This window comes from Protopterus annectens, chromosome 8.part0, assembly GCF_019279795.1.
Source record: "Protopterus annectens isolate FY-2018-M chromosome 8.part0, PAN1.0, whole genome shotgun sequence".
NCBI classification, from domain to species: domain Eukaryota; kingdom Metazoa; phylum Chordata; order Ceratodontiformes; family Protopteridae; genus Protopterus; species Protopterus annectens.
In genome coordinates this window covers 724,577,654-724,604,785 of record NC_056741.1, presented here as the reverse complement: position 1 = coordinate 724,604,785, position 27,132 = coordinate 724,577,654, and the positions used below count along the sequence as shown (strand labels likewise).

The 27,132-nt window shown below is 45.2% G+C and overlaps 1 protein-coding gene across 4 annotated transcripts in view; it reads right to left on the bottom strand.

Moving 5' to 3' along the window:
* Positions 1-27,132, bottom strand: part of HCFC1 (host cell factor C1) — a 3,865,385-nt gene that overhangs the window by 1,768,860 nt on the left and 2,069,393 nt on the right. The window lies entirely within an intron of this gene.

Below are 27,132 nucleotides of genomic sequence, written 5' to 3'. Positions count from 1 at the left end.
GGATGAATATGCACTTTTTGGCATTTAGCTTTAGGCCATGGCTCTGGCACCAGTTATCCGTCTCTCTGAGACCCTTTTGGAGGATGCTTGTGTCAGCCGGAGAGTCAATTACGGCACCCTGTTTGCAGTCATCTGCGAACTTGGTCAGCCATAGTCCACCCGTGTTAGTCTGTACCTCGGAGAAATATATACCGAACAAGTGAGGTCCCAGGACTGAGCCTTGTGGGACGCCACTTGAAACTGGTTTAGAGTCTGACATGGCACCTGCTATTCTGACCATCTGGGTTCTATCCCTGAGCCAGTTTGCAACCCATCTTGTGACATAGGGGTTGATATTTAAGCTGGTGAGCTTATTTATGATGCCCGAGTGGGGTATTGTGTTGAAGGCCTTTGCGAGGTCCAGGTAGGCTGTGTGGACTACCTTCCCTTCATCTATGGCTTTGGTAACTGTTTCAAAGAAGTCGACCAGGTTCAAGAGGCAAGATCTGCCCTTAACAAAGCCGAATTGGGTAGGATCCAGTGTCTGGAGGTTCCCAATGTCTTTGTTTATGATTTCCATGATGATACGCTCCATAGCTTTGCAGACCAGGCTAGTCAGGCTTATAGGGCGATAGTTTCCGGGGTCTGTTGTGGCACCACCTTTGTGGAGTGGGACCACTGTTGCTGTACGCCATTCCTTGGGTACATATCCTGTAGTAAGGCTGAGGTTGAACAGTGACTTTATATGAGGGTTAAAAGTTCTTCTTGGAGCTCGTGTAAGACGCAGCCTGAGACACCGTCTGGTCCCACTGATGCTGTGCTTTTTGCTTTGGAGAGGGCAGCTCTCACCTGTGCATCTGTGATCTCAGGAAGGCTACACTCTGTTGGGAGAGACATTTGCTCTTTTTGGGGGGGGGGGGGGTTGCACTGAACCATTCTGCCAGGATGTTGGCAATGTCTGTGGGTACAGTGTATAATTTTGTCATTTTGCACTAACTCTGAGCATATCTGGGAGTTGCCTCCCAGGTTTCTGACATAACTAAAGAAGGCCTTCTGATTATCTTTAGTGTCTTGTGCAATTTTTCTTCCAAAGCTGGCCTTAGATTATTTTATAAGGGATCGTAGTTTCTTGCTAGTACTGATCAGTGACGCCTTCCCTTTTTGGGATTTTGCTCTATCATGTAGTAGCTTTCTCCTTCTGTTGTATAGCTTATTTATGGCCGGGGTCCACCAGACAGGTCTCCTGCCTTTGGAGGAGTGAGTCTTGGTTTTATTTGGGATAGCATGCTCCATGCATTGCTGTAGGTGTCCATAGAATGCTTCTGTAAAGGATTCTGCATTTTGGGCCGTATTTTCCACTGGCCCGGGGGCTTTGTAGGATTCCACCTCAGTTTTGAGAAGTTCTTCACAGTGGTTTCCTTGGCTAGGGTTGGGGACGGAATGTGGATGTCCAATGAGATTTGTTTATGGTCTAATCTTACCAATGAGGGGTATACCTCTGGTGTGGAATATAGAGACCCCATGTTGGTGATGACCAGATCCAATATGTTTTCCCCTCTTGCGGGAGTGGTGACCAGTTGTTCCATAGCATTTGAGTTTATAAATTCTAGGAACCGTTGGGCGAGGGTGCTTGGGCTTGAGTAGTTTTCCCAATTGATGTTTGGGTAGTTAAGTCACCCAATATAATAGTGTCTGGAGAGACCTTCATATTCTCCAGTGTTCTCAGGAAAGCAGAGTGAGGTTCCTGTGTTTGGGAGGCTGGTCTGTAGCAGGCTACAAACTGAAAGGCAGTTTTGCCCACTGTTAGTTGCACATGGATGGTCTCCGATGCTTCGTGCAGTGCCACTAACCTGGAGGTGTGGGTATCTTTGATAAAAATGGATACTCCCCCCCCCCCCTTTTGTGGTTCGGTCCAAGTTTTGGGGCCGGAAAGCATGGTATGAAGTATAACCTGTTAGTGCTGGGGTGCTCTCGGGAGCCTTGAACCAGTTTCTGTTGCTGCACAGATATCGATATTCTCCATACTGAGAAGAGTCTAGAGTGCGTGCATCTTGAGGTTTAGACTTCTGGCGTTGAGCAGCATTACCCTTAGTTTTTTTTTCTTTGTGTTGTCTATGGGGGTGGGTTTGTCTTTTGAGCCTTGACTAAAAAAGGCACTATGGGGGAGGCAAGAGCCTTTGCCAGTATTCGAAAACCCAGGGGTGACAGGTGCAAGCCATCCCTAGTGAAGCAACGTGGCTTGTCGGGCATGTCATCCCAGGCTGACAGACACTGGATCCCCTTTGAATGACACCAATACTTTACCCAATTGTTAAAATTGATCATTTTGTGTCTATACCGTGGCATCATTCTTGGTGAGGGTAAGATGCTACTCAAGGTCAGGGTCATACCGGCCTGGGCTACATGATCAGAGAGCTCCTGTACGTCTTTTTTCATGTAGTCCAGGGAGATATGTCTCAGGTCATTCACACCAGCATGGACGATGACTGAGTCATATTTGTACTTACCTTGGAGTGACCTGAGTGCTTGTGTTATGTGGCGGATCCTGGCACCCGACAGGCAGCTTACAGTGACCTTCTCCTTGTTCAGCCTGGTGAGTGGGACGTCAGTGTGTCTGACAATAGAGTCACCTATTACAAGTGTATTAGGTGTGCTGTTTAGCCTTAAGGGCTGTGACTGTGTGGCACACTTGACTTTGTGAGCTATGTGCTACGTGGATATTGTTTCGTGGTAGGTGTTGCTTAGATGTCTGCTTTGGAGGTCTCTGCTGCTTAGGCAGATTCTTATTTAGAGCCTCCGAGTATATTTTTGTGTTTTTGTGTGTTTGGTTTGCTGATGCGATAGGTCTATGTGAGACTGGATTTGTGGTGTGTGTGGTTACCTTCTCCTCCTGACAGGCTGTGCCAGTACTGGGATGAGAGAGCTTAGCCTCCAGTTTGGCTATATAGTTGCATCTCTCACATATATTTAAGCTTGTTAGGAGGAAGAGAGGGTGGTCTGGTATACATAAGGCAGTTGTAACATTACCTCAAGATTCCCAGATTCACCAGCTGGACTGGAGAGTAAACTCGAAAATGACCTTTGGACATGCCTTAACCTGGGATTATTGAAGGCAATATTACAATTGCCTCATGTACACAGACAACCCTCTCCTCCTCCCACAAAACACAAATACATGCGAGAGATGCAACTATACGGCCAAACTGGAGGCTGAGCTCTCTCAACATAGGACTGGCAAGACCAGACAGGAGGAGAAGGTAACCACACACACTATAGACCCAGTCTCACATAATACCATCACAACCTCAAATCATACACATAAACACACAAAGACATACTCGGAGGCTCTGATCAAAAATCTACCAAAACAGCAGAGGCCACCAAAGCAGACATCCAAACAACTACCACCTCAGAACACAACACCTGCATCACATAGACCACACAGTCAGAGTGTCAAGCAGTCACAGCCCTTAAGGCCAAACACTATGCCAGACACACTAGTCATTGGTGACTCCATAGTCAGACACACTGACGTCCCGCTCACCAGACTGAGTAAGGAGAAGGTCACAATAAGCTGCCTGTCGGGTGCTAGAATCCGCCACATAACGCATGCACTCAGGTCTCTCAACAGCAGGTACAAGTACGACTCAATCATTGTCCACGCTGGTGTAAACGACCTGAGACGTACCTCCCTGGACTACATGAAAAGAGACAGAGGAGCTCTCTGATTATGTAGCCCAGGCAGGTATGACCCTGACCTTGAGCAGTATCCTACCTTCACCAAGAATGATGCCACAATACAGAGATAAGATGATCAGTTTTAACAATTGGCTTAAACTCTGGTGTCATTCAAAGGGGATCCAATGTCTGTCTGCCTGGGATGACATGCTGGACAAGCCACGCTGCTTCACAAGGGACGGCTTGCACTTGTCACCCTGGGATTCCGGATTTTGGCAAAGGCTCTTGCCACCCCATAGAGCCTTTTTAGGCAAGGCTCAAATTCTAAACCTACCACCCTAGAACAAAACAAGGAAAAAAACTAAGGGTAATGCTGCTCAATGCCAGAAGTCTCAACCTCAAGATGCACGCACTCGAGACCCTTCTCAGTATGGAGAACATCGATGTCTGTGCTGTGACAGAAACCTGGTTCAAGGCTCCTGAGAGCACCCCAGCACTATCAGGTTTTACCTCATATCATGCCCGCCACAAAACCCAGACAATACCAAGAAAGGAGGAGGGGTATCCATATTCATCAAGGACACCCACACCTCAAGATTGGTGGCATCGCATGATGCATCGGAAACCATCCAGGTGCAATTAACCATAGGCAAGACTGCTATGCAAATTGTAGCATGTTACAGGCCACCCTCGCAAACTCAGGAACCTCATATGGCCTTCCTGAAAACACTGGAGGGGATAAACGTATCTCCGAACACCATCATACTAGGTGACTTCAACTATCCTAATATAGACTGGGAACACTACGCAAGCCCAAACACTCTAGCCCAAAAGTTCCTGGAATTCATAAACTCAAATCCCATGGAACAACTAGTCACCATCCCCACAAGAGGAGAGAACATACTTGATCTCATCATCACGAACATGGGAGCACAATGTTGAACGCCAGAAGTATACCCCTCACTGGTGAGATCTGATCACAAACTAATCTCGCTGGAGGTCCTCATCCCGCCCCCACCCGAAATGAAAAAGACCACAGTAAAGAACTTCTCGAAAGCCGACTTCACACTTCTAAAGACTAGTGTGGTCTCCTTTAAGGCCCCTGAGCCGGCAGTTAACATTACTCAAACCGCTGAATCACTTACAAATGCCTTCTACCAGCACCTGCAGGGCTGCATGGATCAGGCAATCCCAAGCAAAACAAAGACTCTTTGTACCAAAGGCAAGCGTCCAGTCTGGTGGACCCCAGCCATAAACAAACTCTACAATAAAAGGAGAAAGCTACTACAAGATAGAGCAAAATCCTTAAAAGGTAAGACACCGCTGATCACTATAAGTAAAAAGCTAAGAGCTCTCATAAAATCATCCAAAGCTAATTTTGAGAAAAAAATAGCTAAGGACTCTAAAGACAACCATAAAGCATTCTTTAACTATGTCAGAAACCTAGGAGGAAACTCCCAGATATGCTCAGAATTAGTTCAAAATGATGTGAAGATTACTGATCCTACAGACATTGCCAACATACTGGCTGACAGGTTCAGTGCAAACCTCTCCCCACCCTCCCCGCCTAAAGAAGAGATATCTATACCAAATGATTGTAGCCCCCCAAACATCTCCAACGCTCAGGTGAGAACTGCTCTCTCCAAGGCAAAGAACACAGCATCCATGGGACCTGATGGTGTCCCCGGCTGTGTGCTCCATGAACTCAACGAGGAATTAAACTCACAGTTAGGACAGCTGTTTAATCTTAGTCTCACCTCCGGATACGTACCCAGGGAGTGGCGCACAGCGACTGTGGTCCCACTCCACAAAGGCGGTGCCTCCACCGACCCTGGAAATTACCGTCCCATTAGCTTGACAAGCCTGATCTACAAAGCCATGGAAAGGATCATAATGGATCTCAAATAAAGAGATAGGGAATTTGCAGACTTTGGATCCAACCCAGTTTGGCTTTGTCAAAGGCAGATCATGCCTTTTAAACTTGGTTGACTTTTTTGAAACAGTCACCAAGGCCATTGACGAGGGAAAGGCAGTCCATACAGCCTACCCAGACCTGGCGAAGGCTTTCGATACAATACCCCACTCAGGTATCATTGAACAACTCATCAACTTAAATGTAAACCCATACATTACAAGATGGGTTGCAAACTGGCTGAGTGACAGAACCCACAGGGTCAGAGTTGCTGGCGCCATATCAGACTCTAAGCCTGTCACAAGTGGTGTCCCACAGGGCTCAGTCCTGGGCCCACTCTTGTTTGGCATCTACTTTTCTGAAGTACAAGCAAACACAGGAGGGTTATGGCTGACAAAGTTCGCAGATGACTGCAAACTGGGCGCCATAGTTGAGAACACATCCGACACAGATATCCTTCAGAAGGATCTCACAGAAACGGATAACTGGTGCCAAAGCCATGGCCTCAAGTTAAATGCCAAGAAATGCATAGTCATACCCCTCGGGAAAAATAAGGTTACCCCTAGCTACCATATAGGTGGCAATCCCCTGAACACAGAAGAAGTTATTAGGGACCTGGGAACCCAGGTTGACAGTAGCCTTTCATTCGACACTCATATTGCTAAAGTAGTTAGGAAGACCTTCTACATTGCCCACCTTATCATGAAGGGATTCACATCTAGATCAAGGGAAGTCATAGTCTCCCTATACTCATCACTCATCAGACCAATGATCGAGTACAATGCCCCATTCGGAATGTATCTGACCCGAGACTTGCAGCAGCTGGAGAGGCCACAAAAGTTCCTCACCAAGAGGATAAAGGGTCTCAAAATCTGTCTTATGCTGCACGACTGAAAGAACTCCAGTTATATTCAGTTGCGTGCAGCTTACTCAGAGGTGACCTATGCCTGACATACAAGGCCATGTCAAACCCAGATTTGATGAATATGCTTCATCTCAAAAAATCTAGATCCCCCAGAGCCACAAGGGCGGGTGACTTAAACCTCGACACGGTTATTAATAGGACGTGCTGGAGGGATAGATTCATCACCCAAAGACTCCCTATGCTGTGGAACAAAATCCCGGTTTATGTGAGGCAGAGCACCTCGCTGGCCTTGTTCAAGAGGAATCTTGACCAATGGATGGGAGATCGCAGATACACCCCAGGGGTTACCTCAGTGTCACTGCTCGACAGAGGCACAGCTAAATAATGGGCATAGTTTCTCCAAACTAAGGGGTGGCGTAAGCCACAAAACTATGGCTAGGCTTATAAATGCCCTCGGGCAGATAGCCTAGTATGAACCTATGAATAATATAGGGAACTACTTATTGACTGATCAGAAAAAAACAATAGGGAGCAAGTGCTTAGGAGGAGTATAAGAGGATGTAGTGCTTTAGTTTGTGTTTACCTATGAGATTACTTATACGAGCAAGTGAAGGGATATAGAATGAAAACAGAGTGCTTAATTAGAGATTTAGAGCAGTTCTAAGGGAAAAAGTGAAGAGCAGACTTTGTGGAGCCGGGAATAGTATAAACTTGTTTAAGCAGCGCTGCCCAACGCTGCTCTGTGCGCAAGACCGCGCAAAAAGAGAGTGGCAGGGTTTTAAGAGAGAGATCAAGGAGTTTGGAATTGACCCAAAATGGCCAATAAAACTACAGCTTCTAGGCAAGCTTCTTAGAGCGGCAAACGAGATCTGGGGTTAGTCAGGAGGAAAGTACAGTTTTGTACCTACCATAAATGTAGATGTTAGAGTGCTAATACAGCTGCAGTCATAACAGATGGGTTATCCTGCCGTCAGGCAGGTCCTCGGTCGGCCGAATTCCAAAGTCTAGGTCCGGCGTCGGTTGTAGTCGCTTCTTCCCTGACGTCAGTGCGGCAGGGGTATAAAAGAACCAGCCGACGCCATCTTCTTCAGTTTTTCTTGCCCCAGATGTCAGGTGCCCCCAAAAGGAAGGCAAAACATGAACTTATGTAGTCATGCAATATAGAATAATCAAAAAACAGTAGTTTGGAAGCAAATACACAATAAAAGAATACCCCAAATAGGTTGTATGAGAAGGTGTTTGTCATAAGGCCTGTGCTAAGAGGGGATGGAGGGAGGGAAACCTGGACTGCAGCTGTATGAGCACTGGAACATCTACATTTATGGTAGGTACAAAACTGTACTATGTTCATCGTGCATACAGCTTCAGTCATAACAGATGGGTAGAATCCCAAAGCTAAGTAGGGATGGCAGGCACTAAGTGGAACTATGAGGAGCCAGGATGCCCTGCAAGACAGCTGTGGCAAATCCCGCTCTAGATTTTGAGTAAAGTGGAAGGTGATAGTGTTTGGAGAAAGTGTGCATTGAACTCCAAGTGGCTGCTTCCAAAATGTCCTTGGTAGGGACCCCCCTGAGGAAAGCTGCAGAGGTAGCTGTGGCCCTTGTGGAGTGGGACCTGATGCTTGAAGGCACAACTTTTCCATGAAATGAGTAACAAAAGCGTATGCAGTGGGCTATCCATTTTGAGATTGTCTGTTTGGAGATGGCCTTTCCTTGAGCACCTGTAGCATAGGACACAGAGTTGCTCGGATTTCCTGAATGGCTTTGTCCTGTCCAAATAATAACGTAGTTGTCTGTGAATGTCCAAGGAATGCAGTAGTCTTTCCCCTTTGTTTTGTGGGTTAGGGTAAAAGGTAGGTAAGTGGATAGTCTGATTCAAGGCTACACTGGATACTACCTTTGGCATAAAGGTAGGGTTGGTTCGTAAGGAAACTCTGTCCTGATGGAAAATGATGAAAGGTTGCACAGCCATGAGGGCCTGTAGTTCCGAAACCCTGCGTGCTGAGGTGATAGCCAGAAGGAAGGCTGTTTTCCATGACAAATATTGTAGTTCTGAAGAAGCAGCTGGCTCAAATGGAGGAAGGGTCAGTTTTTCCAATATGAAGTTGAGGTCCCAGGCAGGTACTGGTGGTTTCCTTGAGGGTTTAATACTCTTAGCCCATCTGAGGAACTGTCTTAAGAGAGGATGAGAGAATAAAGGAGGATCCGTGTTGTATTGTGCAGAAATGGCTGAAGCATGGATTTTGATGGAGGAGAAGGAAAGTCCACTGTTTAACATCTCAGCTAGGTACTGTAATATTTGAGGTATATTTATTACCCAGGGATTCTGGCTCTTTTTCTGATTCCAGGCACAAAACCGCTTCCATTTGGTGGAGTAGGCTTTTCTAGTAGGTGGTCTTCTGGCCTCCAAGATAACATCCTGCACCTCCTTGGAGAGGAGGGTCTGTTGTGAAATCAAGGGATTCTCCATGCGGCTAGATTTAGGGTTTTGAGCTGACTGAAGAGTTTTGAAGTTGTGCTGGGACAACAGAAGAGGCACTAGAGGTAGGATCCATGGTGGGGAATGCGTCAGGCTCTTCAGGAGTGGATACCAGTGTTGTCTTGGCCAGTCTGGAGCAATGAGAATCACTTTCGGCCTCTCTGCTCTGGCTTTTAATAGAACTTTGGGCAGCAGAGGGAGGGGTGGAAAGGCATAGACTGTCAATGTTGTCCAATTGAAGGAAAGTGCGTCCACTTTCCAGGCCTGTGGATGATAGGTCCTTGTGCAAAATTTTTTCAGTTGTTAATTTCTGTGGGTAGCAAAGAGATCTATGTCTGGCTGTCCCCATGCCTGAGTTATCTTTGCGAAAACTTGAGGATGCAACTTCCATTCGTGTGGATCTGTCATATTTCTGCTTAGGCTGTCTGCCAGTGTGTTTTCCTTCCCTGGCAGGAATTGTGCCTGAAGTTGGATTTGCAATTCCAGAGCTGTATTCCAAAGGGTCATGGCTAGTCTGCACAGGGGGTATGAATGAGTTCCCCCCTGTTTATGTACCACATCACTGAGGTGTTGTCTGTCCTTATCAATAGCTGGCCTGGATGCAGTAAGTCTTTGAAGGCCATAATAGCATTTTGCACTGTTAGCATTTCCTTTTGGTTGATGTGTAGGTGCTTCTCTTTTTGGGACCATTTTCCCTGAATGCACTGATCTTTCAGGTGTGCCCCCCAGGCGTAGTCCGAGGCGTCTGTTGTGATGATTTGATTTGCTTGAGGTATGCAGAAAGGGAGACCTTTGTTTTCTTTGGCATGCTTGAGCCCACCACAGAAATTCCTTTTGAAGACATGGAATGAGTGGTAAAATTGTTTCCAAACTGTGGCTGTGTTGAGACCATAAGTTTTTTAGGTACCACTGAAGCTTCCTCATATGCAGCTTTGCACATGGGATCAGCAGGATGCAAGATGCCATGAATCCCAGAGCTTGCAGGACTTTCCTTGCAGTCAGCCTGGTGAAGGTTGCCATTTTGTTTAAGTATTGAGATAGTTGCCCTTGTTTGTCTGGTGTGAGGTAGGCCATCTGGGTGTTTGTATTCAAGCTGGCACCCAGGAAAATTATTGTTTGAGAGGGTATTAGTTTTGATTTCTTTTTGTTGACTGTGTATCCCAGAAAGTTCAACAGTCTTATTACAAACGCCAGGTGTTTCATAAGTATGTCCTTGTTGTCCGCTTGGATCAGGCAGTCGTCCAGATATGGGTATATTTGTATTCCTTGAAGTCTGCAGAAGGCAATTACTGATGCCAGGCATTTCGTAAACACTCTGGGCGCAGTAGATAAGCCAAAGGGCAATGCAGAGAATTGGCAATGGGTTGAACCTGCAAGAAATCTGAGGTATCTTCTGCAATCTTGTCTGATAGGGACATGCAGGTATGCCTCCTTGAGATCCAATGTTACCAGCCAAGACTCCTTGCCCAGCATGGGAAGAATCTGCTGTAATGTGAGCATCTTGAATTTTGGTACCTGTAAATATGTGTTTAGGATGGATAGATCTAAAATAGGTCTCCAATCTTTGTCTTTCCTTGGTACCAGGAATAGTCTGGAATAAAACCCTTGAGCTTGATCTTTTGCAGGGACCTCTTGAATAGCTTTCATGACCATGAGAGATGAAATTTGTTTTTGTGCCTCTGCCCTTTGATTTTGTGGCAGGTTTGGCATACCTCTCATGTTTGGAAGGGTGTGAAAGTGGAATCTGTAGCCTCTGTCTATAATGTCCAGGATCCATTTGTCTTTTGTGACAATATGCCAATTTTTTGAGAATAATGCCAGTTTTCTGCCTAAAGGTGCTGCCATTAAAGCTTTGCTTGGTAGGTAAAGGGGAAAGTCATTGTGTCTGCTTTCTGAATGACTGTGTATCTTCTCCACCTCTTGGGGTTGGTGCTTGCTATTGCCTGGCTCTGAATGATCCTTGAGATTGCCCTCTACCTCTCGGGTGCCTGTATCTGCCTCTTTGAGGTCTGTCCGTGGCTGGAAAGGACCAATTTTTTGAAGGCCAGTTTCTGCTGAAACATGGAGGTTGTACCTGCAGGAAATCTTTCACTGTTTGCATTGATCTCGCCTTTCCCTCCATTTTCTTTAGTACCTCCTCAGCTTTAACACCAAACAATACATCTTTTTGAAGAGGTGCATCTAGTAATTTAGCTTTGACATGATCTGGTAAGGCTTGTTCTTTGAGCCAAGCATGTCTACGTATGACAGACCCTGTAACAGCAGCTCTACATGAGGCCTCTAAAGCATCAAAACCACACTGCAAGGTATGTTTACCCACTTGCTCTGCACTATGCAACAAATCCTGCAACTCTTTTAAATCTGGTTGCTCAGGTTGTGTCATTTTGCTTTTCAACTCGGATAATAAAAACTGTTGATACTTTAACATATGGAACTGACAGTTTAATGCCCTCATGGTTAAAGTGGCCGAGGTATACACCTTCTCCCCCCACCTTTCTAAAGCTCTGGAATCTCTCTCTGAAGGTAATGGGTTTTTAGCAGTAGAGGCCTTAATTCCCTTGGGACCCTGTGAAATAGTTTCTGGGTCAGCAGTATGGCTTTTGTATAGGAACTGGTGTGAATCAGGAACCCGGTAATACCTGTCTGGTTTAACAGGAGCTGGAGGTAAAGAATCTGGGTTGAGGCTGGCTTCTGTGTACACATCATCTAATATATCTAAGACAGGAGGGTTAGCCAGAGGCCTATGCTGGGGGAGCAAGAGAAAATCCCTGAGCCTTTTCTTGGAATCTGAGTAATCTTGGCCTTCCCAGTGAAAGTGTTCCCTCAAAGTATGTAGGGTTTCCCCAAAAGAGTAGTCCTCGGGGGGGGGGGGGGGGAACCGAGGGAATAGACCCCTCTGCATCAGAGTCTTCAAAAGGAGAATATGTATATTCCTGGTCCTCAGAATGTTCAGAGGTAATAGAGGCTTGATTTGAGGAAGGGTAGTCTTCCTCTAATCTGGGCCTTTTGTCCGAGGGGGTTGAGAACCCCTGATAAGAATAATCAAATCCTCAGCCATTTTGAGCATCTGTTTTTTAGGCATGGGGCCTAGAGAGGGGGTATGTGGTCCTTGTTTTTTAGTTTTCATGGCTGCTTTAGATTTTGTGAAAGCCGTAATAGAGAAGGAGGAAGGCCTGAAGACACCTTGAGAAATGGCAGGCCTGTCTAAACTCTGGGTTTTCCCGCCAAAAGTGGCATCGGTATCTGTAGTCGGAATGGGGGCCGAGGAGCCTGCAACCTCGGGCACAGAAGACACCGGTAATGAAGTGTCATCGGTACTCAAGGGCTGCGTAGGCACCTCGCTGAGAACCGGTAGTCGGCCTTAGCGTGGTGTCAGTAGAAGTCGCGGACCTCGTATGTCGGTCCTTATCTTTGCGTCTTTTACTCAAAACTGGAGTCGGAGTATCCGACGACATAATTAAATTTTTTACCAAAATAGTGATGGGCGAACTCCGCCCGGCGCTTAATAGTGCGTTTGTTGAATCTAGCACAAAAACGGCAGGCCGAGACGTCGTGGTCTGGGCCTAAGCAAGGAATACAGAAAGAGTGGAAATCCTTATGTGGTATTTGCTTCCCACATGAAATGCAATTATTAACTTTGTCTGAGGCAAGAAAAGTTTCCCCAATGGGGTACTTAGCTTTCAAGAAGACTTCGGCTGAAATATTTTTGTAAATCTCAGGAGCTGGCGACCGGCACTTGCAAACTGCTTCTGCTTCGGGCACCGCGCGGCAAGAAAGACTGAAGAAGATGGCGTTGGCTGGTTCTTTTATACCCCTGCCGCACTGACGTCAGGGAAGAACAGACTACAACCGACGCCAGACCTAGACTTTGGAATTCGGCCGACTGAGGACCCGCCTGACGGCAGGATAATCCATCTGTTATGACTGCAGCTGTATGCACGATGAACATGTGGTGTATTATAGGTAGGGGAGGAGCTCGGAGCTGATGCTTGTAAAAGTTTTGCCGGCTCACCTCAGAATCGGATCCGAATACCCATATGTGCAGAAAGAATGAAGTTAACTACTTCAGATGCTGTTTTCCAGGAGAGAAGCTTTAAGTCTGCAGTAGCAGCTGGCTCGAAAGGAGGGAGAGTGAGTTTTTCCAATACAAAATTGAGATCCCAGGCAGAGGTTGGAGCTCTCCTGGGTAGTCTTAAGTTTTTGGCCCATCTGAAATACTGCTTTAACAGGGGATGAGAGAAGAGGGGAGGTTCTGTGTTGTAATGAGCTGCAATGGCTGAGGCATGGATTTTTATGGAAGAAAAGGACAGGCCCTTGTGAAGCATCTCAGTTAAGTATTGTAAAATCTGAGGAATATTGGGCATTGCTGTGCTTATTCCGTGTGATTGGTTCCAAGCACAGAATATTTTCCATTTGTCAGCATAAGATTTTGTAGTACTAGGTCTTCTCGCCTCCAAAATGACATCCATCACAGGTTTGCTGAGGGATGCTAAGGGCGAATTTAGGTGATTAGCCACGCTGCAAGTTTCAACGTTTGGAGCTGAGTGGGCAGAATTTGGTTGTTCTGCTGAGACAGTAAGTAAGGTGTCTGAGGCAGGTGCCACAGTGGAAGGTGTGAGACATTGCGCAGGAGTGGGTACCAGTGCTGGCGAGGCCAGTCTGGAGCAATCAGAATCATTTTTGGTTTGTCTTGTTCGACTTTTAGTAGAACTTTGGAGAGCAGAGGCAGAGTGGGAAAAGCATAGACTGATAGGTTTTTCCAGCTGAATGAAAGAGCATCCACTTTCCAGGCTTTTTTGTGATGAGTTCTTGTGCAGAATTTGTCCAACTGATGGTTCTAGGGTGAGGCAAAAAGATCTATGTCTGGACTCCCCCATTTGTGTGTCAACATGTTGAAAATCCGTGGTTCCAGTTTCCATTCGTGTGGGCCCATGAGATTTCTGCTTAGTTCGTCTGCCAGAGTATTCAGCTTTCCTGGCATGAATTGAGCTTGTAGTTGTATTTGGTATGCAAAGGCCGTGTTCCACAATGCCATGGCTAGTCTGCAAAGGGGGTAGGAGTGTGTATCCCCCCTGCTTGTTTATGTACCACATAACTGTGGTGTTGTCTATCTTTATCATTAATTGTCCTGGATGAAGGTAGTACTTGAAGGCTGTCAGTGCATTCTGTACAGCTAGCATCTCTTTCTGACTGATATGAAGGTGCATTTGATTTGGGCTCCATTTGCCCTGAATACACTTCCCTGCCAGATGAGCCCCCGATGCATAGTCTGATGCATCTGTAGTTAGGGTTTGGGCGGCAGGGGGTGGGGTGAATGGCAGTCCCTTGTTTTGGTAGCAGGCCTCTGCTCACCATAGGAACTCTAGTTGCAGGCAAGGTATGACAGGTATCAATGTTTCCAAGCTGTGACAATGCTGACTCCATAAACTTTTTAAGTACCACTGAAGTTTCCTCATAAGCAGTCTTGCATATGGAATTAGAAGAATGCAGGAGGCCATGAACCCCAAGGCTTGCAGAATTTGTCTTGCAGATAGCAGGGTTTTTGTGGCCACCTGTTTAAAGTAAGTTACCAAATGAATTTGCTTTTCTGGCGTAAGGTAAGCCATCTGGGCAGTTGTATTCCAGCTTGCACCCAGGAATGTAATTTTTTGAGAGGGTACCAGTTGTGATTTATTTTCGTTTGTGGTGTACCCCAGACAAGTTAGAACCCTTTTTACAAATGCCAGATGCTTTAGAAGAATGTCCTTGTTTTCTGCCTGAATTAGACAACCGTCCAGGTATGGACATATCTGGATATTTATTTGCCTGCCAAGTGCAATTACTGGGACTAGGCACTTTGTAAAAACCCTGGCAGTAGATAAGCCAAAGGGCAGTGCAGAGAACTGGTAATGTAAGTAGCCTGCTTTGAAGCGGAGGTATCTTCTGCAAGATTCCCTGATTGGGATATGCAGGTAAGCCTCTTAAGTCTAGAGTTACCACACAGGCATCTTTACCTAGCATAGGAAGTAACTGTTGAAGAGTCAGCATCTTGAATTTTGGAATGTCCAGAAAGGTGTTTAGAGTAGATAAGTCCAGAATTGGATGCCATGATTTGTCTTTTCTGGGTACCAGGAAAAGTCTAGAAAAGAAACCTTGTTCCTTTTCCTCTTCTGGTACTGGTTGAATAGCCCCCATGTTCATGAGGGACAGTACTTGTTTCTGGGCCTCTGCCCACTGATTTGGGGGCAGGTCTGGCCATCCGTTTGGTATTGGCAACGTGTGGAAATGAAATCTGTATCCCTTGGATACTTTATTTAAAACCCATTTGCCCTGGGTTATAAGTTGCCAGTTCTTGCATGAAGTGCCAGTTTTCCCCCCAAAGGGGCGGCTAAAGGGTAAGTGCTTGGTGAGTGTAGAGGGAAGTCATTGAGACTGTTTACCGCAGGGAAGTGCCTTGTTGTTTCCAGATTTGGAGGAGGCGGCACCCCATTGTTTTGTTCTAAACGCCCCTTGTGACTGAAACCTGGAGCCTTTGGAATGTCTGGGTTTGACTTGAGTGGCTCTCAAAGGAACTGGAAAGGACCAGTTCTTAGTAGGCCACTGCCTACTAAATCTTGGAGGTTGCACTAGTAAGAAATCTTTCACAGTTTGCATAGATTTAGCTTTATCTTCCATCTTTTTTAAAACTTCTTCAGCCTTATTACCAAAGAGATGGTCCAGTTGTAAAGGAGCATCCAAGAATTTTGCTTTAACATGATCAGGCAGAGTTTGCTCTTTGAGCCAAGCATGCCTTCTTAGCACAGACCCAGTTACAGCAGCCCTGCAAGAGGCCTCCAAAGAATCAAAACCACATTGCAAAGTATGTTTTCCAACTTGTTCAGCTGACTGCATTAAATCCTGTAAATCTTTATTTTCCACACAGTCAGAAATTAACATTTTCTGTTTAAGTAGTCCCATGATATACTGTTGATATTTAAGCATACGAAATTGACAGTTTAAAACCCTGATTGCCAAGGTTGCAGAAGTGTAAACCTTCTTACCCCATCTATCCAGCACCCTGGAATCTCTATCAGAAGGGGTAGGATTTTTAGCAGTAGAGGCCTTAATGCCCTTGGGACCCTGAGAAATGGTTTCAAGATCTGCCATAGGATTTTTGAAAAGGAATTTGTGGGAGTCAGGAACTCTGTACTATCTGTCTGGCTTACAAGGAGCTGGAGGCAGAGAATCAGGAGCCATACTAGATTCTGAAAAAACATCATCAACAATGTCTAAAACAGGAGGTATAGCCAAAGGCCTATGCTGAGGAAGAAGAAGAAAATCCCCAAGTCTCTCTTTAGATTCAGAGAAATCCTGACTTTCCCAGTGGAAATGTTCCCTTAAGGTATGTAAAGTTTCCCCAAATGAAAAATCTTCGGGGGGGGGGGGGGCAGAAGGAATGGAATCTTCTGCATCAGAGTCCTCGTAAGTAGGTATAGACAAATCCTGTTCATTAGAAGAGTCAGAAGAAATAGAATCCCGTTTAGAAGATTCATAATCAATGTCTTGCCTAGTCCTCTTAGAAGGAGGGGGTTGGCTACCCCTGATCAGAGTGATTAAATCTTCAGCCATTTTGATCATTTGTTTTTTAGGCATAGGGGCCTGCACATGTGGCCCAGGTGTTGGTTTTTTAGACACAGATTTTGATTTTGGCCTTAGTTTTGAAGATGGCGTTGGTCTAATTTACAAATCTGTAGGGCTGAAAACACCCTCAGAAGCCGGTGCCTGCACAGCAGCTCCGGACCCATCTAAAGAAGAGACATCCGCGGGTTCCATATTTGAAGCATTTCGTGGCATACCGGAATCAGAATGGGTCTCAGTAGAGGCCTGCGAATCAGAAGTAGCGGGTATCAGGGGCTGCGAAAGTGCCTCACTGAGTACCGGCAAACTGGCGAATGGCTTTAGAGAAGCATCGTCGGCAGTTTTGGACCTCAACGGCCACTCTCTCTCTTTTTCTTTGCATTTTTTAGGTATTCCGGTAGTTGGATTGCTAACCGACGACATTTCTGGATAATTAAATCGTGAGCCAAAATATTTAGAGGCAAAAATATACCGACATTTAATAATGCGTTGATTAAATAAAGCACAAAACCGACAGCAAGGTAGGTTGTGGTCAGGGCCTAGGCAAGGAATATAGTACAAATGAAAATCCTTATGAGGTATTTGCTTCCCACAAATAATGCAATTATTAACTTTTACTGACATCGGTAAGGAGCAAAAAAAAGTTTCCACAACAGAGTACTTAGCTTTTAGTTGAAGACTTCGGTTCTGAAACTCGAAAATGAAAATTTCAGGAGTTGGCCGACCGGCACTTGCAAAGTGTTTCCGTTTCGGGCACCACGTGGCAAGAAAGACTGATGTAATGGCGTCGGCTGCATGTTTTATACCCCTGATGACCTGACGTCATGGAAGAAGGGACAGCAACCGACGTAGGACCCAAGACTATGTTAATCAGGCCGACTGAGGGCAACCTGCCAGCAGATTACCCAAATGTAATGACTGCAACAGTGAAACAAGAACATCCAAAGGTGCCGGATCCGAGGGCTTCAGGTTGAACCCTTGGATCCAGGAGTAGACTTCCTGGACGATCTGTGACCCGAAGATCTCGGATTCGAAACTACCCTGGCTGGAGCCGGATCCTAAGATCTAGGAACAGACAGCCTGGGACGTGTAGACGCGGCTTCCTCCATGGAAAGCTTCTTTCTAGCCCCTGACGAGCCTGCCTTGGCCTGGGAACCAGTGAATAAGGGGCCTGCTTTGACCAAACCTTTAAGAAGAAGCTTGTTACAGCGGTCGACCAAAGCCCTCAGGTTGAAAGCGGCACAAATGCTGCACTCCACCTCAAGGTGGTCACTGCCGAGACAGTACAGACACTCCTCGAGTGAGTCTGAAATAGGCATTTTCCGTCCACACGAGGAGCACCTTTTAACACCCAAAGGTTTATCCGAAATAACTAACGCAGGAAACATCATCACCGAAGTCAAAACAAGCCATAGTTCCAAAACGTGACAAGACAGTCTAAAAAACTCAAGTACTTACAACTACTTAAACTCTAATTAAGCACTACTTTCACACCACACTAAGCAGAGACACAAAACCCATGAAAAAAGTCAAAGAAAAAAGGTCAAAATCAACCGGGAAGGGGATATCAAGAAAAGGATAACTATCCACTAACTCTACAACACTGGAAAAATTGAAATTTAAGAAACCAAAACAGACACACTAAAGAGGAGCTGAGCAATCCGCATTTGACTAACGGCAAACGAGATCTGAGGGAGTGGAGGGCAGCAGAGCATTATGGGAGGAGAGGTGCTCGAGCTAAGCTGTGTTCTGTGTATGCCAGTTCAAATCCAATATTGGTTCCAAGACCCTAACGTGAGGAATAGTGACTAATGCTCTTCATGTTTTACTGTTGCAGTCATTACATTTGGGTAGAATCCCAAAGCTATGGTTGGGAGGCTGGAGCTAAACAGCATTAGGTGCGGCTATAAGGCCCTGCAGAACTGCAGTGGGAAAGCCTGCCCTGGACTTAGAGTAGAGAGGTAAATGATAACGCTTTGTAAAGGTGTGAACAGAACTCCAAGTAGCAGCCTCTAGATTGTCTTTGGTAGGTACTCCTCTGAGAAAGGCTGCAAAAGTAGCAGCAGCTCTGGTGAAATGAGACCCAATGCCCTTGGGCACAGGTTTACCATGGTGTAAGTAGCAGAAACGGATGCAGTGGCTTATCCACTTTGAAATTGGATGCTTTGAAATAGCCTTTCCTTCTGATCCTGCAGCATGTCACTAGTAATTGCTCAGTTTTTCTTAAAAGATTAGTCCCGCTCAAGTAGAATCTTAGCTGTCTGTGTACGTCCAAGGAATGCAGAATTCTCTCACCCTTGTTCTGCGGATTTGGATAAAAGGTTGGCAGATGAATCGTTTGGTTAAGAGCCACACTGGAAACCACCTTGGGCATAAATGTAGGATTTGCCCTCAGACACCCTGTCTGGGTAAAATATGACAAAAGGCTCTACAGCCAATGAGGGCCTGTAGCTCTGAAACTCTTCTTGCTGAAGTAATTGCTAGTAGCAGAGCTGTTTTCCATGATAAGAACTTTATATCAGTGGTAGCAGCTGGTTCAAATGGAGGCAGGGTGAACTTTTCCAACACATAATTGAGGTCCCATACAGGTAATGGTGATCTTCTAGGAGGTCTTAAATTTTTGGCTACTCTAAGATACTGCTTTAGTAAAAGATGAGAAAAGATTGGTGGCTCTGTGTTGTAATGAGCTGAAATGGCAGAGGCATGGATTTTAATTGATGACAAAGATAGGCCTTTGTCAAGCATCTCAGTTAAGTATTGTAATATCTGAGGAATATTTGGCTCTGCTGTATCAGTTCCTTGTGCTTGATTCAAAGCACAGAATCTCTTCCATTTATCAGCATAAGATTTTCTAGTACTAGGCCTTCTGGCTTCCAAAATGACATCCATCACAGCTTTACTGAGAGATGTTGATTGAGTAACTACATGATCAGCAATGCTGCCAGGTTCAGTGACTGGAGTTGATTATGCAGGATCTGATTGTTTTGCTGGGACAGTAGTTGAGGTCTTTGAGGTAAGGTCCAAGCTGGGAATTGAGACAGGTTCCTTGGGATTGGGTACCAGTATTGCCAGGGCCAGTCCGGGGCAATTAGTATCATCTTTGGGTTCTCTTGTCTGACTTTTAGGAGGACCTTGGGAAGAAGAGGCAGAGGAGGAAAGGTGTAAACTGATAGGTTTTTCCAACTGAAGGATAGCGCGTCCACTTTCCATGCTTGTCTGTGATAAGTCCTTGTGCAAAATCTTTTCAAATGATAATTTTGAGGAGAGGCAAATAGATCTATGCCTGGGCTCCCCCATTTCTCTGTTATCATGCTGAAGACTTGTGGACTTAGTTTCCACTTGTGAGGATCCATAAGATTTCTGCTTAAATCGTCTGCCAGAGTAATTTGCTTTCCTGGTAGGAACTGAGCTTGAAAATGTATTTGGTAGGTCAAAGTTGTGTCCCGCAGTCCCATGGCTAATCTGCAAAGGGGGTATGAGTGTGTGCCCCCTTGCTTGTTTATATACCACATGACCGTGGTGTTGTCCGTTTTTATCAGTAGCTGTCCTGGATGAAGCAAGTCCTTGAAGGCTGTTAGGGCATTTTGAACAGCTAGCATCTCTTTCTGGTTGATATGTAGATGCATTTGTTTTAGGGTCCATATGCCCTGAATGCATCTTCCTGCCATGTGGGTCCCCCAGGCATAATCTGATGCATCTGTTGTTAAGGTTTGGCTGGCAGGGAGTAGAGTGAAGGCCTGTTTTGGTGACAAGCCTTTGCCCACCATAGAAACTCCTGTTATAGGCAGGGAATGAGAGGAATCATTGTTTCCAGACTGTGACAATGTTGACTCCATAAACATTTTAGGTACCATTGAAGTTTCCTCATATGCAGTCTTGCATATGGAATCAGTAGGATGCAGGATGCCATGAAGACCAAAGCCTGCAGTATTTGTCTTGCAGATAACTAGGTTTTTATTGTCATCAGTTTGAAGTAAGTAGTCAGTTGCCTTTGCTTGTTTGGCGTGAGGTAAGCCATCTGGGCAGTTGTATTGAAGCTTGCACCCAGGAATGTTAACTTTTGAGAGGGTACCAGTTATTTATTTTCATTTATTGTGTACCCTAGGCATGTTAGAAGCCTTTTCACAAACGCCAGGTGTCGAAGAAGAATGTCCTTGTTCTCTGCTTGAATGAGACAGTCGTCCAAGTAAGGATATATTTGTATACTTCTTTGTCTGCAAAATGCAATTACTTGTGCCAGGCACTTTGTAAAGACCCTGGGCACAGTAGATAAGCCAAAGGGCAGTGCAGAGAATTGGTAATGCATTAAGCCAGCCTTGAATCAGAGGTATCTTCTGCACAATTGTCTTACTGGGACATGCAGGTCTGCCTCTTTTTGGTCTAATGTCACCAGCCAAGCATTCTTGCCCAGCATGGGCAGAAGCTGCTGCAAAGTCAGCATTTTGAATTTTGGAATGTCCAGGTATGTGTTCAATATCGATAAATCCAGTATTGGCCGCCACGCCTTGTCCTTTCTGGGTACCAAGAACAGTCTTAAGTAAAAACATTGTCCTTTTTCCTGTTCTGGTACTGGCTGAATGGCCCCCATATCCATGAGGGACGTAACCTGTTTCTGTGCCTCTGCCCATTGATTTTTTGGCAGATCCGGCCAACCGTTTGCCATTGGCAGACTGTGGAAATAGAATCTGTATCCCTGTGATACTATGTTTAGTACCCACTTCTCCTGGGTTATTAACTGCCATTTTTGAGCAAAAAGTGCTAATTTCCCCCCTAAGGGTGCTGCCAAAAGATAAGTGCTTGATGTAGGCAGAGGAAAGTCATTGTGACTGTTTTCTGTAGGTTTGCGCTTTATCTCCTCCAGATTTGGAGGTAGAAGCGCCCCATTGCTTTGACCTGTACGAATCTTGCGCCTGGTATCTGGAACCCTTAGGGCGTCTGGATTTGCCCCTTTGAGCTCTGTCTGACACAGAAAAGGACCAATTTTTTGTAGGCCAGTGTCTACTGAATCTTGGTGGCTGCACGTGTAAGAAATCTTTAACAGTTTGCACAGACTTAGCTTTGTCTTCCATTTTCTTTCAAACCTCTTCTGCCTTGATACCAAACCGAGTATCATGCTGTATAGGTGCATCTAGCAATTTAGCTTTAACATGATCAGGCACATAGGTTCATACTAGGCTATCTGCCCGAGGGCATTTACAAGCCTAGCCCATAGTTTTGTGGCTTAAGCCACCCCTTTAGTATGGGGAACTATACCCATTTTGCTGTGCCTCTGTTGAGCAGTGACACTGAGGTAATCCCTGGGTTATATCTGCGATCTCCCATCCATTCGTCAAGATTTCTCTTGAACAAGGCCAGCGAGGTGCTCTGCCTCACATATACCGGGATTTTGTTCCACAGCATAGGGAGTCTTTGGGTGATGAATCTATCCCTCCAGCACGTCCTGTTAATAGCCGTGTCGAGGTTTAAGTCTCCCGCCCTTGTGGCTCTGACGGATCTAGATTTTTTGAGGTGAAGCATATTCATCAAATCTGGGTTTGACATGGCCTTGTATGTTAGGCAAAGGTCACCTCTGAGCAAGCGGTGCGACTGAATAGAGCTGGAGTTCTTTCAGTCGGGCAGCGAGGACAGATGTTTGAGACCCTTTATCCTTTTGGTGAGGAACTTTTGTGGCCTCTCCAGCTGCTGCAAGTGTCGGGTCAGATACATTCCGAATGGGGCATTGTACTCAATCATTGGTCTGATGAGTGATGAGTATAGGGAGACTACGATCTCCCTTGATCTAGATGAGAATCCCTTCATGATAAGGTGGGCAATGTAGAAGGTCTTCCTAACTACTATAGCTACATGGGTGTCGAATGACAGACTACTATCAACCTGGGTCCCCAGGTCCCTGATAACTTCTTCTGTGCTCAGTGGATTGCCACCTATTTGGTAGCTAGGGGTAACCTTGTTTTTCCCGAAGGGTATGACTATGCATTTTTTGGCATTTAACTTTAGGCCATGGCTCTGGCACCAGTTATCCGTTTCTGTGAGACCCTTCTGCAGGATATCTGTGTCAGATGTGTTTTCTACTATGGCGCCCAGTTTGCAGTCATCTGCAAACTTTGTCAGCCATAACCCTCCTGTGTTTGCTTGTACTTCGGAAAAGTAGATGATAAATCCTTTAGCCAGACATGCCTCCTAATCACAGATCCAGTAACTGCGGCCCTGCAGGAAGCCTCTAAGGAGTCAAAACCACATTGCAAAGTATGCGTTCCAACTTGTTCAGCTGCATGCAATAATTCCTGCAATTCTTTATTTTCTGCACATTCAGAAATCAACAATTTTCTGTTTCAGCAATCCCATAACATGTTGTTGACACTTAAGCATATGAAATTGACAGTTTAAGGCCCTGACTGCCAAGGTTGCAGAAGTATAAAATTTTTTACCCATTTGTCCAGTGCCCTTGAATCTGTGTCAGAGGGGGTAGGACTTTTTGCCGTTGAGGCCTTAACTCCCTTTGGACCCTGTGAAATAGTTTCAGGATCAGCAGCAGGGTTTCCTAAATAAAAAATGTATGCGAGTCAAGGACCCTGCAATATCTGTCAGGCTTACTGGGAGCTGGAGGTAAGTTGTCAGGAGTCCAGCTTGAATCCGAAAACACATCATCCACAATGTCTAAAACAGGGGGAATGGCTAAAGGCCTGTGCTGAGAGAAAAGGAAATCATTGAGCCTCTTCTTTGATTCTGAGAAATCTTGACTCTCCCAGTGAAAAATGCTCCCTCAAAGTATGCAAGGTTTCTCCAAATGAGTAATCCTCAGGAGGAGATGCAGATGGTATAGACTACTCTGCATCAGAATCCTGATAGGGAGGTATAGATAATTCCTGATCAGAAGAGGAATCAGAAGAAATAGAAACCTAATCTGAAGATTAATAATCAGTGTCTTGCCTATGGCTCTTATCTGGAGGGGGATGGGTACCCCTGATCAAGGTAATATGGTCTTCAGCCATTTTGATCATCTGCTTTTTAGGCATAGAGGCCTGTACACATGGTTCATGCGTCTTTTTTCTTTAGTTTTAGAAGTTGCTTTTGTCTTTGGTTTAGCAGCTGTCGTCGGTTTGATATACAAATGTTGAGGGGACTGAATACACCCTCAGAAGCCGGTGCCTGCTCAGCGGCTCCAGACCCATCTGAGGGAGATACATCCATCGGTCCAATACCTTGAGTATCGCTGGACTCCACATGGGTGTCGGTAGAGGCCTGCGACTCGAAGGTAGTGGGTATCAGGGGCTGCGAAAGCACCTCACTGAGTACCTGCGACTGGCTTAGAAGAAGCTTCGTCGTCGGTTTTGGATTTCGACTGCCTTTCTCTGTCCTCTCTGCGTTTTTTATGTACTCTGGTAGTCTGATTGCTATCCGACGACATTTCTGGGTAATTAAATCTTTTTCCAAAATACTTTGAGACAAAAATATACAGACGCTTAATAGTGCGTTGGTTAAATCTATCATAAAACCGACAGCCAGGCACATTGTGATCAGGGCCTAGGCAAGGAATACAGTATAAATGGAAATCCTTATGAGGTATTTGCTTCCCAAAAGTAATACAATTATTAACTTTTTCTGACATCAGTATGGAGAAGAAAAAAGTTTCCCCAACAGGGTACTTAGCTTTAGTGAAGACTTCTGCTCTGAAACTCAAACTCCAATATTTCAGTAGTCGGCCGACCGGCACTTGCAAAATGCTTCTGCTTCGGGCACCGCGCGGCAAGAAAGACTAAATAAAATGGCGTCGGCTGCATGTTTTATACCCCTGACATGGAAGAGGAGACAGCAACCGACGCAGGACCCAAGACTTTGGAATTCAGGCTGACTAAGGGCAACCTGCCAGCAGATTACCCAAATGTAATGACTGCAACAGTAAAACACGAAGAACATCAGCACTTTTTTGTTGTGCCTGTGCGGGTGCAAACATCTGTAAACTTTGTTTATTTTCTTTATACTGTGAAAGCTTGTGATATTTTTCTAATTATAGCACCCAAGACTATTGCTGCTCAGAGTGCATCTGGTTTGACGCTGGGCACAATCAGTGGTTAGGTTAGCTGCAGATAACACCAAGTAACCACCCTTCCTTCATCCGGTTACAAACACCCTTCACTCATCTTTTCAAGTACACATTAGGACCCGCAACCATGGATGGGCAATTTCCTGCCGTCTTTACATTCAGCTTGGTGGACAAGGGCAACCTGAGGCAATTTAACAATTGCCTTATGTACAACGACAACCACTGAAGTCTAGAATAGACAAATACAGTATGCGAGAGATGCAGTTGTGCAGTGACACTGAAGACTACACTCACATGCAGACACAAAAAGTAACAAAAAGGTTGTCAGCAACTTGCATAAATTACTCACTGTAGCCGCAAAGGACCACACACAGAAACTCACATATGTTAAGGTGCTCACATGCAACTTACTGAAATCTCAAAGGTCACTCAGGTGCAGTTCTCAGAAACTGCACATGCACGCAGATAAGACAATTCCCATCACAACACACAGCCACATCTCACTGTCGCAATTACCAAGCCCATAAGGCAAAAGACTCCATAACCCAATACTTTGGTGACAGAAGACTCTATTGTGAGCTACACTAATGTCTCTCCTACCATGCTGGATAAGGGAAATGTTATAGTTAGTTACCCATCACTGGCCAGGATTCACCAAATCATGCAAGCATTCAGGTCACTTACCCTTCAAGTAAGGGATGGCATAGCTAGTTTCCAAGTTCCCCCAAATCCAGAAAACACACACACTTGTGCAGAAGCATACACAAAAGTCCTGTATAACCATACAAATAACTACATAGAAATGGCAGTACCAGACCGAAGTAAGCCCAGGTCAAACCACTAAAACAAGTCACAAGCTAAACACCTGGTATTAAGTTGTACAACAAAAAGAAAGAAAATCCTGCTGAGAAGTAAGAGGGGATGTGTATTAACAGAGAAAATGTCCCTCATTACTCTAAACAAGCAAATCAGGGGACTAGTCATGTACTTGAAAGCAAACTATGAGGTAAAAATAGCCTCCAAAGCTAAGGATAACCATAAGGCGTTTTTCAGTTATGTCTGCAATCTTAAGGGAAACACCCAACAATGTGCAGAATTAGTTGTAGATGACACCACCTATACTCAGCCGAAGATAGAGCAAATTTGCTGGCCAACAAATTCAGCTCAAATTTCACCTCCCAAACACCCCCAGTTCTCACAAGAAATACCCCTCCATAACTCAACCAATTATCACCAAAGAACAGGATGCCACCGAACTCTCTAAAGCCTAAAACATGGCTTCAAGGGGCCTAACAATGTACCAGGTTGCCTGTTAATCAGCTTTAATCAGGATTATCAAGCCCTTTAGGATCTCTATTTAATCATAGCCTCCAGACTCTCTCTGTTCTGATACAGTGCAGGACAGCAAAAGTCATCACTCTGCGAAAAGGAGGACCATCTACTGACCCAAGAAATTAGAGACCCATAAGTTTGACTAGTCTTATATGAAAGGCCATGGAAAGACTAATCATGGGAGTGATAAATAATGATACAGAAAAATTCAAAACACCAAACTTGACCCAATTCGGGTTTGTAAAGGCAGGCCATGCCTACTGAATCTGGTGGATTTCTTTGAGCCATTTAAGGCCATGGATGAGGGTAAACTGGTACCTACTGCCTTCCTTGACCTGGCATTTGACATAATTCCCCTCTCAGGTGTTATAAACAAACTCAAAACTAAGCATAAATCCCTACCATCATCAGATAGCTTGCCAACTGGCTCAAGGAAAGGGCATGTGATTAAAGTGGATGAATCCAGATCCACCAAGAGCCAGTTACTAGTGGTTTGCCACAGGGCTCACTGCTGGGACTGCTCATGTTTGGAATACACCTCTCTAACAAAGACTAATGTGGAATGCCTCTGGATGACAGTTTGCCAATGAATGCAAACTGGAGGCAATCAGTGAATTCCCCAGCAATGTAGATATCGTTCAAGAGAGTTTAGATCAGACAAATGATTGGTTCCAGAACCATGGCCTAAAACTAAATGTGAAAAAAATACATCATCATACCCTTTGGGAGGTCAAATACACCTGCAAATTACATCAATAGCACATAGCTAAGAGTAGACTCACACATAAGAAGATCTAGGTACACTGATAGCATGAACTTTGACCATGTGCTCATAGTGGTGAAAAAGTTCTTCTATACAGCACAACTTATAAGTAAAGGTATGGCATCCAGATCCAAAGAAATGATAGTCCTGCTGTACTCAGCCCTCAATAGACCAATAACAGAGTACAATGTGCCATCAGGTATGTACTTGAATAGACATTTACAGCAGATGTAGAAACCTCAGAGGTTCCTCACAAGAAAATACAGGGTGCAAACATGTCCTATGCAGACAGACTAAAAGCTCTATCCCTATACTCGTCTCCTACTGGCTATTAAGGGGTGACCTATGCCTGACCTACAAGGCACTCACAAATCCAGCCCTGATGGAGCTGCTACACATCCACAAATCAAACAGCATGAGGGTCAACTGATCTAGGGATCTAAACTTAGGGACTCAAACAAAACATGCTGGAGGGAACAAGATGC